Source organism: Mixophyes fleayi, chromosome 8 (assembly GCF_038048845.1).
Source record: "Mixophyes fleayi isolate aMixFle1 chromosome 8, aMixFle1.hap1, whole genome shotgun sequence".
In the NCBI taxonomy this organism is placed as follows: domain Eukaryota; kingdom Metazoa; phylum Chordata; class Amphibia; order Anura; family Limnodynastidae; genus Mixophyes; species Mixophyes fleayi.
This window is the reverse complement of record NC_134409.1, coordinates 36304226-36317954: the sequence shown is the minus strand read 5'-3', so window position 1 is coordinate 36317954 and position 13729 is coordinate 36304226. Positions and strand designations below refer to the sequence as shown.

The following is a 13729-nucleotide window of genomic DNA, read 5'->3' as shown; positions in this document are numbered from 1 at the left end:
TAGTGTTAGTGTAGCAGCTCTGCAAAAATGCAATTAGGGAGGGGGATTGAAAAACAAGCGTGTACATTAACACTACCAGTACATACTTTTCTATACAGATCAGTTTGGTGATCAGAGACAACTTCAATTTGGAGTAGTTTGCAATATTTTCACTAAAAATGGAAGGAAAGTCAACTACACTGTTTCACAATTTTGGTTATCCCTCTTGCAAAGGAATGTATCAAATTCAAGAGAATTCTATTTGAGAAGTTGCTCTTTAAAATTCACAAATTAAAAGCTCGAAAGATCAAAGCTTCAAAATGTATTTACTTTGCTTTTTAGTCAACAAGGTAATTCAGAATATCCCAGGAAGACAAAAATTTGAAAAAGTATTCTGTTAATGTGTTAAGGCTAAAATTGTATTGCTATCTTGTTCAATGAAAACATGAGTCACTATTTGCCAAGGCATTAAATTAAATCTGAATTAGAAAGCTATACAACCACTTTGGTTCAATGTGAATTTCCATTCACTACATACATAATACTATCATCACAAATTCTATAGACTGAAAGGATTATGATGCTATTGTAGTCTTATACCCACAACCCTCTGTTTCTATCGCTGGGGTTTCCATCTGACAAAAACAAAAACTAAATAGCAAGAGTGTGGGAATTTTCCAAAAGCAGAGAAAATAAAATCGTTATAGGGGCTGAGAAGGTATATTCATTTTGTTTTCCTGTCAAAGTTTCAATTCCCCCAAGTTAGTGCTTACACATGATTGCTAGATTTAGAGGGTTAATTATTATATAGTTACTGTACATTAGCAACTTTGAAGAAATTAAGAATGATATATGGTGAGTAATATCCTAATAATAAAATACAGCAAGTCAGATACATCAAACAATTTTAAAAGTATTTCAAAACCCTTATACATCAACCAATAGAAAATACATAAAAGGGTACTGCCATTTAAAAAAAAGCACTTTGCCACCAGTATAACAATGTTTAAACTTTAATTTTATGCAAGTAATCATCACCATTATAACACACATTGCTGAGAGTCCAAAAGCAGGTACATTAAAGAATCAAAACATTTTAAATCACATCAATCTGTAAGAATACATGCTATAAAGTTTGAAACATAACTCCCTCCCTAATTGAACCCAAGTTCTCATAATGCTATGATATAGTTAGCCCATGCATAGCTCAGTCTATTAAAAAAATACTAAATATAGCATACAATATATTAGTAAAGAATGGATTAGTAAAGCATAAAAGATACAAAAATGAATCAGAACATGGATTAAGGATTTCGAAAACATTAAAATGGCTTGCTGTAAGTTTACACATTATGAATTACCAGATATACACAATGTAAAAATGTACTTGTTAGTAAATGTTTCTATCTCAATGAAAATAAGTTGAGCAGCCCTGCAATAATATATATATATATATATATATATATATACACATATATACACACACACACACTTTGTGGATCGTGAGTAACAATTGTCCAAGGGTGTCACTTAGAGGCCAGTCTTATGTGAAAACCATTACAGACCAGTTTCTATTTAACTTGTTTTGATATGTTCATCCAAGAACATGCATTAAATTTAAATAAATTATTACTTATTAGTAACAGAGATTGCTGTACATCACTAATGAAATACTAACCACTAACAGACATTCTTCAGTACAGTATCATACACTGATCTTCCCAATACTTGGAACTCAACTAGTTAAAGAGTCCAAAATGTTTAGCGGGCCTGTAGATCCTAGGTCACCAGAGGTAGACCAGATTCCAATATGCTATAAAGTCTACCTTAAACATAAAGTGCCCTACTATGACAGAACTGACCCTGCCGAATTAACTCACTCTGCATTCCCCTCACAGAACCACATACTTCTGGCTACACATAGCCAACACTAGCTGTCAGATTCAAACTCCTGACCCTGTACACCGCACATCAGTGCCACAAACTCAATCCTGCCTCCACCTGTATATACCCCCCACCACGTCAGTGGCAAAAAACTCAATCCTGCCCCTTCCATCATGCCAGTGCCACCAACACACGCCTGCCCCTTCCATCATGCCAGTGCCACCAACACAATCCTGCCCCTTACATCATGCCAGTGCCACCAACACAATCCTGTCCCTTACATCATGCCAGTGCCACCAACACAATCCTGTCCCTTACATCATGCCAGTGCCACAAACACAATCCTGCCCCTTACATCATGCCAGTGCCACCAACACAATCCTGCCCCTTACATCATGTCAGTGCCACCAACACAATCCTGCCCCTTACATCATGCCAGTGCCACCAACACAATCCTGCCCCTTACATCATGCCAGTGCCACCAACACAATCCTGCCCCTTACATCATGCCAGTGCCACCAACACAATCCTGCCCCTTACATCATGCCAGTGCCACCAACACAGTCCTGCCCCTTACATCATGCCAGTGCCACCAACATAATCCTGCCCCTTACATCATGCCAGTGCCACCAACACAATCCTGCTCCTTACATCATGCCAGTGCCACCAACACAGTCCTGCCCCTTACATCATGCCAGTGCCACCAACACAGTCCTGCCCCTTACATCATGCCAGTGCCACCAACACAATCCTGCCCCTTACAGACTCTCATACTTCTGACACCCCATTAACTGTCAGCCCCATGAGCACCTGCAACTTTATATCCCCCTATTCATGACTACCTACAATATTCTGCCTTAACTCTACACTGCGGTACCAGCCGCTACCATACTCCTGAGTCCATTACTGACAACTAAATAGTAAAATAAGAAGCCAAGTCCCTCACTCATCTGATCACACAGGGCCACATAACCTAAAGCCAGACACAGAATGAAAGCTGCCCGCAGCAATCACGGCATTACCTGGAGAGAGTAATTGCAGCATCCCAGTAACGCCGTCACTCTCAGTCCCACGGAGATCCCGTAACGGTTTCAATATATAAAGCTACACACAGTACAAACCCTCCACCCGCCGTACAGCGCCTCCTATGACTGACTGCTGCAACCGTTCTCCGCTCCACACAGCGGACCCAGACACGCCCACACTCCGCCACAGCCACGCCTCCCTCCACCCGCCGCGCTGCGCCTCCTGTGACTGACTGCTGCTGCAACCGTTCTCCGCTCCACACAGCGGACCGAGACACGCCCACACTCCGCCTCAGCCACGCCTTCCTCCACCCGCCGTGCAGGGCCTCCTGTGACTGACTGCTGCTGCAACCGTTCTCCACTCCACACAGCGGACCCAGACACGCCCACACAGCGGACCGAGACACGCCCACACTACTCCACAGCCACGCCTCCCTCCATCTCAGCCTACAGACAGAACTGCCAAGTCACGCCCATCACAGTTATGTCTCTGGCCACGCTCGAAGGCAGTCAGTATCCGCCCCGTGCTGAAATCTTAGCGCCCCGCCTTCATTCCACAAGTGCCTTCCAAACCAGAGAAGTTAGACCCGCCCCTTCTGCGACGCCACGCCCACCCCTGGCCAGCGCTAGTGTTAGGCAAAGGAACAGGTGGCCTCTTCTCATGGTGTCTGCATTGTGGTGGGGAGTAATGTTATTGAGGTCAAGAGGGGAAGACATTCCTGCAGGGAAGTGACTGCAGCCATATTGTTTTGCTCTTATTAGACACAGCTTGAAAAGGAGCGGAGAGAAATCGCGCTGTTTCAATGATGCGTCCTTGGAGTTACATTAGGAATTTATTTCCTTGGGAGGGATGGCAGAAGTTCTGAGTTTACATCCTGAGTTATCAGGAATATTAGAGATTTCCATCTATGAAAAGTATTTTTTTATAATGTTAGTTATTGATAGCAGATTTTACTACATAACTATAAACACCAGCTTTGATGTCACTTTAAAATGATGCCAATATCTGGCACTCCTTAGACAAACAGGCCAGTGAGATGGGATCTTTGGTTACTGACTTTCACAGGGACACAACCAGAGCTCAATGCTGCGCTTCATATTATATATATTTTGTAAAATAGAAAAATAAAGTGGCACAGGGCCACTCTGGTATATAGGTGAGACTATCATAGCTTATATTATGTCAGGTAATAGATTATTATTATTATTTATTTATAAGGAACCACAGATTCCGTAGCGCTGGATACAGAAGCAAGTAACAAATAGATGAGGTAATACATGTCAGCAGCACAGATGAGTGTGAGTAATGCTATGGGGACTCACACAGAGTGTGACGGGACGGACAGGAGGCAGATGTGGGACAATAGGTAGAGAGAACCCTGCACGCGATGCAGAGCCATTTTGATACTATGCAAGAATGAATAGTCTTTAGCTGGCCTCACTGGTTACATAGAGTCACCTATCTACCAATTTTATGTTGATTTAGCCACAGATTTTCCCTGGATAGACAAATCCCTTTGGGTCCCATTACTGCAGATAGAGGCTTTCACACAACATTTGCAGTCACTGGACAATCACATTTTCGGCTAGGCGTTTCACATAGAATAAACACACAAGTTCCTCTTTATATGTGGTAAGAAAAGTTAAAATATAATTTTGGTCTATAGTACTCCACACTCAAACAGAGCTCTATGGTTAGTTCTGCTTTGTCACCGCAGACAAAAGGAAGTAGAAGTTCAACATTTTTTGCATGTAATTACGCCAATCCTATCCGGTGTCAGACACTTGGATAAATATACCTGAATGTCAATCAAAACTAACTTCCTTTCCATCCTTTTAGGATGTACGGTAAGCTCTGACAAGCAGCTCCCTCTTTCCTTGTGTTCTCCTCTTACTATTGCATCACCCTCTGTACCTCTAGGCTTGATTTCCTTGTCGTGTTTTCTTGAGCCCCGGCCTACTTCACATTGGCCATTACCATCACTCTTACTCTGCCCCTTAAATAACTGGATCTGCATTACCAAGTTATCTGTGTGTAATCTGTTTGTTAGTAAATGTCTGTTCTTTGTATAATTGTGTTTAGTTTAATAATGTATTATGTCATGTTTTATAGATTGTTGCTGTCTGTGTAATGTACACTATTATTCATTTCATGTATGGCGCTGCCTCATAAATGGAAGAAAATAATAGTCCTTTGAATGTAAACCTGGGAACACATTGCATTCCCCACAAGCTGAGTACATTTCATAGAGAACGGTAGTACCCTGCACTTTCAAAATGATCATTCGTTCCTATGTATAAAATGCAGAATGGACCCAAAAGTATACAAGAATTCATAGCTGCATCAAGAAAATTGTTCATGATGCATTTTATGTCCATCTAGTAGTAATGCTCATGTGTTCTGTGATCATGTTATGTATAGGTCCTTAATGCATTCTGCATTTATGCTGCATTCACAGTAAGTATGCATGAACAGGCACACAGGACTCCTTATGTGTTCTAATTCTTTTGTGAAAAGTCCACTCCATCAATCCATCAATACCTCGTAAATATAATTCCCTATTTTATCATATATATATATATATATATATATATATATATATATATATATAGCGGGAGGTGTTTCCCAGGAGAATAAATCGCAATAAAGGACAAAAAAAGGTCTCTTGTAATGGGAACACTCTAAGATTCATTTACTGATTGTTAAAGTTCACTCAATATTTTATTTCATTATTTAGAAACATTTTAATTCCCACTTTATTCCTACAAATCCCTTAAGCGAAATATTAAAATATAGTGAAAAATTGTGAAGAGAAGAAGAATTTGGAAACGTGAATTAAATTTTTTTTATATTGCACAATTACAACAGGATCCTGTTAGTGTATAGTTTTCAGTAAATGTTCGTTCCTATTGAGTAAATCACTTGACAGATATATATATCAAACCCATATCATATAGCAGCTCTCCTATGTATGATATTAATTAACAATTAACAACAAAAACAAACTTGTATGTACCATAAGGTACAATTGCAATTTAACTCTCGTACAAACACCTGGAGACTAATATGTAAGCTGCAGTTAATACAATTACTTATACCACGCTAATCATTTCAGTATAGGATGAAAAGTACATGCATTTGAAAGCGTGGATTGAATAAAACTCCAATTCAACTGTCAATGATAGATGGAATGTGCATTTTTTTCCTCAACGGAGGATGTTGTCACATGCACCAATCTCCAATGGGTAATAAAAGTTGTACCGTAATAATATTTCTTGTAGTGGTCGATGTAGGATTATTATTATTACAGAATCCGGGCAATATCCCTTATTTTAAACATTATTCCGGACAACTCATATCTTCTAACTCTCAGCAGAAGATGGAACAGAGGTGATGGTATCGGACAAACTACATCGACCACTACAAGAAACATTACGGTACAACTTTTATTACCCATTGGAGATTAGTTACATCTAAGTAGCATAAATGTCTGAGAAAAAAACAGAAACACATACAGAATGTAGGAAAAGACATGTCAAGGACATAGAATGGAGATGGACAGTTTATTCACCTACTCTTCTAATGAATGACAGGGTAAATGTTGTAAAATCAGTGATTTCTGATTGCAATATTAATAAAACTTGTCAAATTTATTAGCACACTATATAGTTTTTGGCCATTAGTGTTAAACTAGACACCCTAATTAATGTTACTTTCACTACATCACAAAATATATATTTTTATGTTTTTGATGATTTTAGTAATTATTTTGATATATATTTTTTTAATATATACTAAAAAAGATTAAACAAATAAAGTATTTGCCCACTGAGTGCCCCAAGTAGGGATAGCTCTTTTTATTTCCTTTGGATATAAGTACTGAGCATAATAAGGAATTTAAAACGCTGTCCCATGAAATTAAATTGTGTGTTCCATCCCCTATATTCAACAGTGAGTAGCGTGCACCATCTGAGGTCCTACTACGATAGATGGGAGTGCTTCACATCTCCTACATTGAAATGTACTTAGATCATACATTATAAGACCGCCAGGGGTGGACCTAGACTATATTTTGTGGGGGTGGGGCAATTTTGCATAGTCACGCCCCATTTATTCTGATTGGCTTGTCCTGATTGGCCCTGCACTCTGGTCCTGATTGGCCCCACCACTTTGATCAGCATCTTGCCGTTTAAAGGATATGTTAGTGTTGGGGGAAGGGGGATCCCCCTTGGATCTGCCACTGAAGACAGCATACATCATAAAGTGTCTAAGAGGCGTATGTGGATCTGTGGCCAAATCTAATACGTATTGCACCTCCAGGGAGCGTGCTATCACTGCGTTTCTACACCCCAGTGTACTGAACTAGAACACCCAATCCAACCTCTGCAGGCATATCTGGCCGCAAGTGCAAGTTACTGAAAACTCTGAATTGCGCCGCATTTTGATCTGTATGTGTAGTGCAGCAGAGCACATTTTTACAGGCCACAGTTGGGGTTACGTCGCAAATATTTGATATCCCTAGACAAAACGTTGCATTCTTTGGTGCAATGTTTTGTCCCGGTTTTCCCAACAGCAATGTTGCCTGGTATGATATTATTGTTAATGCTGCTTTCTTTGCTCTCTAACTGGAAGGAAAAAAACAAACCACAAATGGGTTTATTATTCAAAAATTAGCTTTTACTGTGGAAAGGCAGATAAACTGCTAAATGAAGTTATATGTAAACAGTATTATAGGTCAAATGTTATTTTCAAGAGTTCTGAGTTTCAATTTCCCAACTTTTATGTTACATCAGTCCTCTGTTCAGCCGTCTACTTTGATGTGACCAATTCTGAAATGAGTCATATTTTCAAAGATTCACAGTGTGCGAAGCAATTAGCCGAACTGTCCTAATTTGACAAAAATGTACATTTTTATTTTCAATAACAAGCATGAAAGACAAAGGAGTGGAACAGAAAACATGAAAAAAGTCACATTATGCCTTGATTTTACTAGGGTTAAACAGTAGTTAGGCTACTAATATAACTAATAGCAGCCCAACTACTGTATACTTTAGTGCAACAGCACTTGCCACAAAGCTGTGTAACCAGTGCTGCAGCATTTCCTGCCTAAATAATCATTTCCTTTTTTCTTACACGTTCTACCCTTATTGCAACATACTAACAGATGCAAAACACAGCCTTTTTCTGTGCTTGTCCTTACTGCCATTGGCTATCTAAGAGCAGGGCAGCACAGTAGCCTAGTGGTTAGCACTTCTGCCTCACAGCGCTGGGGTCATGAGTTCAATTCCCAACCATAGCCTTACCTGTGTGGAGTTTGTAGGTTCTCCCTGTGTTTGCGTGGATTTCCTTCGGGTGCTCCGGTTTCCTCCCACACTCCAAAAACATACTGGTAGGTTAATTGGCTGCTATCAAAAATTGACCCTAGTGTCTGTCTGTGTGTGTCTATATTAGGGAATTTAGACTGTAAGCTCCAATGGAGCAGGGACTGATGTGAATGGGCTCTCTGTACAGCGCTGCGGAATTAGTGGCGCTATATAAATAAATGATGATGATGATACTTGCCCACTTTTCAAACCTTCGGGAGATCTGGGAGGAGAGGTCATGTGACAGGAGGTAGGAGGAGGCGTGGTGACACCATTGCATCAAAATAGCCCCAGCCCCTGCTAGGAAATACCAAAGGTCACACCTCTGTATATATTACTAACTGGCCCTGTAGTCATACAGCAGATTTTGACACAAAAAGTACAAGAGGAAATAGGTACAACCATGATTATCCTGCAGAAAGATTCATCATATAACACATCAGCCCATCTACCCTCTGTCACACCTACTCATCCTCCTATTTACTTGTTTTTATATATGATTTGTTAATTCAATTGTTAAGCACTGCAGTTTTGGATCGTCTTACAAATAAAGAATGATTGTGATGATAATAGCATTCATCATCATACACATTCTTATACCTCCCAACATTTAGAATCCCGAAAGCGGAATAAAAGTTCAGCCCAAACTCCGCCCCCAAATGAGCATATTCCAGCAAGACTCCACTCAGTTTCATGTTAAACCCGCCTCTTTTACGGCCTGCAAATTGGGATGTCCTGCCAAAATTGTGATGGTTGGAACGTATGTGTTCTGTGTGGCTGCACCATGATATGAGTGTCTTTATTTGTTGGACGCTCCGCCCAGCAAAAATCCCCTTCCACCCACAGCTTACTGTGACGTGGCATAAAGGCAGTGGCACCTGCCGCCCACAGCTTACTGTGACGTGGTATAAAGGCAGTGGCACCTGCCGCCCAGCGCTCACTGTGACGTGGCATAAAGGCAGTGGCACCTGCCGCCCAGCGCTCACTGTGACGTGGCATAAAGGCAGTGGCACCTGCCACCCAGTGCTCACTGTGACGTGGCATAAAGGCAGTGGCACCTGCCGCCCAGCGCTCACTGTGACACGCCTGAAAGTCGCGCTGATGTCAGTGCCGTGTCACAGTGTGGGGCAGCAGGGTTCACTGCCTTTCAGCCGCGTCACAGGGCTCACTGCCTTTTGGTAGCATCACAGGGGGGGGAGTGTCAAACTTCAGAGGAGAGGGGAAGGGCCCCTGTATTAAAGGCAGGGTGTGTATGCTAGCGGTTCACTTGCTGGTGAACTGTGAAGACAGCATTTGTTACTTGGGGGGCCTTCTGTGTATAGCCAGCATTTGTGCAGTATCTGAGCACTTTAAAAATTAGAACCGAGGGATGGAAAAAACCAGAGGGAAATGAAAAGCTGAGGTTTGTGGCCATAACTATTTGGCTCATTAAGGGTTAACAGAGCAGGGAGGTGTGGTGTTGCAATGTTAGTGTCATTGGGGGGGCAAGAGCAAGGGAGCAGGTAATGAAAAAGCAGAGAGGAGTCAACCAGCTCTTTTGGTTCCAGGAAGGCATCCCTCCCTCCCATTCCCGACTCCTGGATCCTGTATTCGTCAGCTGATAGCAGTGTGGAACCTTCTTGCTGATGTGCCCTGTGGTAAGAGTCTTTGGATGGGCCACTTGGTACGTGGACTGGTTCTCTAAGTGCGGGTACTGGTACAGGCCCTGAGGTATGATGAGCCACTAGGTGCCTGGGCTCGTGGTAGAGTACGGGAGTACAGGTATCGCTTTGGAGGTATGTTGGGCCACCTGGTGTGCAGGCTGTTGGTATGGTACTGGTACAGGCCCGGAGGTATGTTGGGCCACCTGATGCGCAGGCCGTGGTGTGGTATGGGTTTGCTGGTTCAGTCCCGGAGGTATGTTGGGCCACCTGGTGCACAGGCTTGATGCTGGACTTAAGTCCTGCAGTTGGTGCAGCCTTTATAGTGGCATGAGCACACTACAGGATAAGCAAGGTTGGTGAAACGCACATTGATGGTAGTGAAGCGCTTGGAATTCATTCCCCTCGAAGAGTCGGCTTAAGTTTGGTGCAAGTACAGCCCCTTTGGGGTTCAGGTTCTAGAATATCTGGGGGATTGATGTCATATTTAAGGATAAACTACAAAGGGTGCGCTCAGGTAATAGACAAGGCTGAGTACAGTGTTCTCCTGCCACCATATCCGGTTATTTCAATAAAGAAAAGTTGATTGCCAATAAGTCAGTGTTGTGTCTTTTATTACACAGATAAATATTAAGGTTAAGGCTAAAGGTCTATGGTTATGTTATCAACCGTTAAGCATTTTAATAATTGGTGTCCAAACAGAATTTGTGCAATATATGTTTAAAAAATAATGGTGTCCAAACAACATGTGTGCAGTATCTGAGCACTATTTAAAAAATAATGGTGTCCAAACAACATGTGTGCAGTATCTGAGCACTATTTAAAAAATAATGGTGTCCAAACAACATTTGTGCAGTATCTGGGCACTGTTTGAACAACATTTCTGCAGTATCTGGGCACTGTTTAAACAACATTAGTGTATCTGGGCACTGTTTAAAAAAATAATTTGTGTCCAATCAGCATTTGTGCAGTGTCTGGGCACTGTTTAAACAAAATTTGTGCAATATCTGGCACTGTTTAAAAAATAATTGGCGTTCAAACAGCATTTGGTCATTGTCTGGTTGCTGTTAAAAACTCTATCTGTGTACAGCCAGCTGTTACCCATAATGAGTAGAGATGTTCACTGACCTCCGTGTTCTGGTTTTGGATCTGGATTAACTTTGGGTTTTGGTTTTGGCAAAACCGTCCTCGTGTGTTTTGGTTTTGGATCTGTATTTTTTAGAAAAATTACTAAAATATGCTAAAATCACAAAATTGTGCTCTTTTTTTTGTTCCTACATGATTATTAACCTCAGTAACACTAATTTTAAGTCATTTGCAGACAATTTTGACCACCTCACAGGTCCCAATATTATTTTTATACACTTTCGGACAAATACTGCAGCGACCTGGCTGGATGCTAAGCGATAGAGCAATGACTCAAACACACACCAGTTCATAGCACATCTAGGAAACATTGGCACACAGCAGTGGCAGAAAAGAAAAGTGGTGCAAGATAAAATTGTCCTTGGATCATGAAAACAGTTATGGTTTATTTGATCGCTCCACCCGTTTCTCGGATAACTGTGGTAATACATGGGCAGAGTGAAGCGGGCGGTCATGTACAAGGAGACCCTCAAAGGTGGGAAAGAGATCCCGGATATCCCCACCATGCTGCAAGCCTTCTTTGTCTGTTACTGCATCCGCATAACTTTTATTGAAAAGAACATTTGCTCTGCTGGGAAGTCCTTATCTCTCTTTTTCCTCCTGCTTCTTTGGAGGACCCTTGGTTGGGACAAGTGGGACAGCTCCTTCCCTTACAACTGTACTACTCCTTGGTTTTACCTGGATGTTGGACAATTTGTAAGGTAGCACCATCTGGAGGGACTTAAACCAGACTTGTGAAAGCCAAAAACTGTCCACAAGCTCATCAGAGCTAAAGACATTATGGAGTCTGTTCCAGGGCTCCTTGCTGCAACAACAAAACACGTGTGGCAGAATGTGGCCTCTAAGAGGCTGACTAATAGACACAAAGACATTGCATGGATGGCTATCCAGGGGTGTCTGCCTCTCAGGACATTCATGCATTACCAGAACCTGTGCCAATATGTCCACTGCCCCTGCTGCATCACAGGAAGGGAAACAGCACAGCGTATTTTTTGGGACTGCCCCATTGCACAGACACTGTTGGATGCCTTGGTACTGTCAGGTACCGTCCCCGCTGTTCCTCTGCTATGTGGGGACGGACGCCTGGTGATTCCCGGCCGAGGCATCCTGTTGCCTAGCAACAGGCACGCCGCGGCCTCCGCTGTCGGGCGCATGCGCCCTGGTCTGTCCCGTTGCAGCACGCAGCATGCCTCTCCCCAGCCTCCTCTAATCCCTGGCCCAATTCTTCTGTTTAAACCTGGCTCTGGCGCCATTAGGGTGCCAGAGTAACAGGTTCCTGACTCCAGCATTATTTCCCAGTGATATTTTGGATTCTGACCCGGCGCTCCTGACCATTCTTCTGTTTCGTGCTCTCCTGTTGTGACCCGGCTTGACGACCATTATCCTGCTGCCTGCCCGTATTGTTCCGTGACCTTGGCCTGTTTGACTACCCGCTTGGATCTACCTATTTGTACCTCGCATCCCCGATTGGCTTCTGACCCGGATCGTCTGACTCTCTTTACCGCTACACCGGCAACTGTCCGAGATCCAACGACGTAACAATGACGTTTTGCCTCGTTTCAATTCCGAGGGCGTGTGAAAGTACCCAGCCGGCTCGGCTCGGTACTCAGATCTGCTAAGTTCGGGTGTGTTCGGTTCTCGGGAAACCGAGCCTGAGCATCTCTAATAATGAGTAAGAAATTAAATCAGAAAACAACAATCTTAAGTTTCTTTAAAAAAAAATAAAAGTACACAACAACAGAGCCAGGAGTTTCCAACAAGGAAATTGCAGACAAGGCAAGTCCATCTTAGGAATCACAGTCTATTTCGCATGAACAATGTTTCTCTAAACATTGCATATTGAGAGTAAATAGTGACTGGTTTAAGACATTTCAGTGGTTGTTGGTAAAATATTATGGAATGATGTGTTCCTTGTGTATAAAATATGGAAAGAGACCGGAAACAAACAAGGACGTGACTTGGGTGATTATTCCATGGAAAAGACTTTGAAAAGAAAGTTTAATTGACCATAAGCAAAGTAAATTAAACACTGATTCATGTTCAAATATACTCTAAAAACATGTTTTTTAACAAACTGTGTTAGGGGAAATTAAACGATCAATTTCAGTTTTGAGTAACTTGCAGAGAGATGTTTTTTTGTGAGCTTTAAGAACTATGTATTGGTTGGCCAAAAACAAACTACCACATACAACATTATATGGAAATTTGCTTGAGCAGTGCAAGGCTATAGGTTGTACATAGTTAAAGCATCTTGATTTTGGAAAGAATGCAACTTACACTTTGGAAAGAATGATACAAGTATGCCTTGGCATCTCAGTTTCACAAATGATACAAGTATGCCTTGGCATCTCAGTTTCACAAATAAGATGTGAATTGCTTAAACATTTACATTTGGCAGATTACTTAAGTGTCTGTTTCATGAAAACGACAGACATCTCAGTTTTGAAGCAGCTTATTGTATACATTAAATACGTTTGTCAACTATAAAAAAGAGATTACTTTTAGTTTTATATCAACATGTAGTATCATTGATGGCAAAGCTGAAACTATAATTAATAAAATAATTTAAAATATTGCCAAAATAGGGTAGAAAAAAATCTAACTTGGTGGGTCTAAGCTCTGATGGAGCAGCTGTCATTATTGGGAAGCACAAAGAAGTAGCAAACCTATTAGAAGATGAAACAGGCAGAG

At 41.7% G+C, this 13729-nt stretch overlaps 1 protein-coding gene across 2 annotated transcripts in view; it reads right to left on the bottom strand.

Annotated features, from left to right (window-relative positions):
* ARHGAP29 (Rho GTPase activating protein 29) overlaps positions 1 to 3126 on the bottom strand; it is a 96195-nt gene extending 93069 nt beyond the window's left edge. The window contains exon 1 of one of the 2 annotated variants that reach the window (XM_075182346.1): positions 2886 to 3126. The gene's annotated coding sequence lies outside the window, so the exon portion shown is untranslated. The remainder of the gene's footprint in view (positions 1 to 2885) is intronic. The other variant, XM_075182345.1, reaches the window with a different exon arrangement.
* Positions 3127 to 13729: the final 10603 nt, after the last annotated feature.